Source organism: Camellia sinensis, chromosome 11 (genome assembly GCF_055761805.1).
Source record: "Camellia sinensis isolate YWXY chromosome 11, ASM5576180v1, whole genome shotgun sequence".
In the NCBI taxonomy this organism is placed as follows: domain Eukaryota; kingdom Viridiplantae; phylum Streptophyta; class Magnoliopsida; order Ericales; family Theaceae; genus Camellia; species Camellia sinensis.
In genome coordinates, this window is record NC_138971.1 from 9,344,355 (window position 1) to 9,347,512 (window position 3,158).

At 36.0% G+C, this 3,158-nt stretch overlaps 1 pseudogene; it reads right to left on the bottom strand.

Moving 5' to 3' along the window:
• Positions 1-1,727: 1,727 nt before the first annotated feature.
• On the bottom strand, positions 1,728-2,474 carry LOC145802141 (secreted RxLR effector protein 161 pseudogene; annotated as a pseudogene).
• Positions 2,475-3,158: the final 684 nt, after the last annotated feature.

A 3,158-nucleotide genomic window follows, 5' to 3' on the forward strand; every position in this document is an offset into this window, starting at 1 on the left:
TACGTCTAATACTCTACTCTTCAATATTTTTATAAAACTCAATCTCAAATTCTTTGATTTCAAATCAAAATGCGTAATTCAAGTAACTTAGTAGCAAGGTAATGATACCTTATATATCTAAGATCACCCTGATCCTCTCTTGTTTATTTTTATCACAATAAAGTATATTATCGAAGTATAGAATTCAACTCGAGTTTAAAATCAAAATAAAATTACATTAAAATACTCTGTATATTTGTTAATTCCACATAATACAAAACCATATCATTTTGTGTCTACTTTAAACATAGACCATTAAATTACCATAGTAAATCCATTATAAAGAGATTCATGACACAGGATCTTGATCTAGTTTTGTGTACCTCACAATGTGACTAATCAAAACCGACCACATTAATTTTAAGATAAGTTTTAATTCATAGTCCTTGCAATTCAAGAACCCCTTCCCCCACCTCCAAATTTGCATTCAAGAACTAATTGAAGATAGTATTCTTCCTTGGAACTAAAACATTTCATGAACCCATTGGAGATTTAGGACATCAAATCAAAACATAGTTCTTTCTATGCTAAAATGCATTTTGTCTGTCTCTGCTGAAATGCATTTTCTCCTACATTTTAAAGAGGTCCTCCAAAATAGGATCATCACAAAATTTAGGAAAATTTGTAAGATCAAAACTAAGAAACTTGAAATTTGAGTCTCGACTGATTACCCAAAGTTGAAATGCCATAAAAATGCCACCAAAACAACACTATGGAAAAGAAAGTTTCTCCTTGTTTAGAATCAGATGATGGCAAAAACTAAAAGTGTACAGGAAGTCGTCAACTTCTGAAACTGGTGGCGATCCCATGTGCTTAATACTCAAATTAAATCTTTAATTATCATAATGCCAAAATCCATAAAAATAAATAATTCTTATATGAAATTGTCCACCAAGTCCACTAATTTAATCCACTAACAAAACAATAATCCAAGTACTTAAATCATAGTCCTACTCGGCACTCTCTCAAGTAAAAACTCCGCGCAGCTCTACTCCTCAGAACCTGAAAAAAAATCAAATAAGAGTAAGCTAGACAGCCTAGTAAATAACCAACCATCACTGCTAGCTGGATCAAGTATATATAAAAAAAAAAAAAGTCGAGAACCAATAAATATATTGTTGCTACAATTCAATAAATAAACAATTATTTTGTAAAATGGTTTCATAGTTGAAAATAAACAATGTAACAATACATTTTAATTGAAAAGACAATGAGGTAGTTTGATGAAATTTTGTTGTTCAAAATTGATGGTTCGATATTCAAATGGTTCAATGATGCAATTCACAAAACCCAAGTCTTGGTGACTACGATCACTTAGCCCGTGACAAGGCCCAAAACCACACATAGGTCGGTGGTAAAGTCCCAAAAGAAACTAGTTTTTGTGCCAATAAATAACCTGTAGAACAGAATTTATAATTGAGGCAAACAGAGGAGGAAAGAAATACTTTTATTGATGTGATGATAATAATACTTCACCTGACACAAGCCTTTTATAGTCAAAACCATCAACACAAACTTACTAAAAAATAGGAACAGAAAGATAACATGTGTAGCAACATGCTGCAACAACCTCCCTAAGACTAGGACAATTCCTAACTTATTGAAAAACTGAACAAAGGCATATCTAAAAAAAAACAAACTTGACTTGTTCAACACATCCTCGCAGTCACATGCTGATGTTGATAACTCTAACACTCTCCCTCAACATCAGCTTCCAAACTCTTTATCATGCTGAGCTGATGACAAAAGCTTTCAAACTTGCTGCCACTCAAACCTTTTGTGAATAAGTCTGCAACTTGGTCTTCTGATTTAATTTGCCTCATCTCAATCTCTTTTTCCAGAACCTTTTCCCTGATCAAATGATAATGCACTTCCACATGTTTTGTTCTTGCATGAAAGACTGGATTCTCCGCCAAACGAACTGCCGACTGGTTGTCACAATACAATGGAACAGCATAGTCCACTAGTTGATGTAGATCGTTCATTAGCCGTATTAGCCAAGTACTCTCTTGAGCTGCCATTGCTGCTGCTCGGTACTCTGCCTCCGTTGTTGACAGAGATATTGTCAGTTGTCTCTTGCTACACCATGAAATTGCTCCTGATCCAAGAATAAACACATACCCGGTAGTTGATCTACGGGTGTCGTGATCTCCTGCATAATCAGTATCACAGTAGCCAACTAGCTTGCAATCTTCACCTTTCTTGTACAACAGACCACAATCAATTGTATCCTTCACATATCTCAAAATTCGTCGAATTGCATCCAAATGAGGCTTCTTTGGATTTTGCATGTATCGACTTATCACACCAACTACATAAGAGATATTGGGTCTAGTTAAAGTTAAGTAAAGCAAACTACCCACCAATTGCCGATACATTGTTGCATCATTCAAGTCTTTGCCTTCGTGTGCACACATCTTAGCATTCTGTTCCATCGGTGTTGAGATCGGTTTACATTCAAGCATCCCGAACTTTTTTAACAAATCTTTGGCATATTTCTGTTGACAGAGAAATATCCCTTCTTGTGTACGATCCGCCTCTAGCCCAAGAAAGTGCTTAAGCTATCCAAGTTCTTTCAACTGTAAACGAACTGACAAGTTCTCCTTCGTTCGACAAATTTCCTCAACATCATCTCCAGTGATGATTAGATCATCTACGCATACAAGTACAATAGCTAACTTTCCTCCATTAGATTTAACAAACAAGCTGGAATTTGCAGGTGTTACTGAATACTCACTTTGAGTTAGAAATTCAGCAATCTTACCATACCATGCCCTGGGTGCTTGTTTCAATCTGTAGAGTGCCTTCCGCAACTTACACACATATTCAGGATGACCTTGACTCTGAAAGCCCATCGGTTGATTCATATAGATCTCCCGATCCAACTCTCCATGTAAGAATGCATTCTTCACATCCATCTGCCACAAGTTCCAATCGTTGTTAGCTGCAAGTGCAAGTAAGACTCGTACAGTTGTAAGCTTTGCAACTGGACTAAACGTTTCATCATAGTCTAGTCCATATTGTTGAGAGAATCCTCGAGCTACCAAACGAGCCTTGTGCCTTTCAATTGATCCATCTGTGCGACGCTTTATCTTATAAACCCATTTGCATGAAATAGG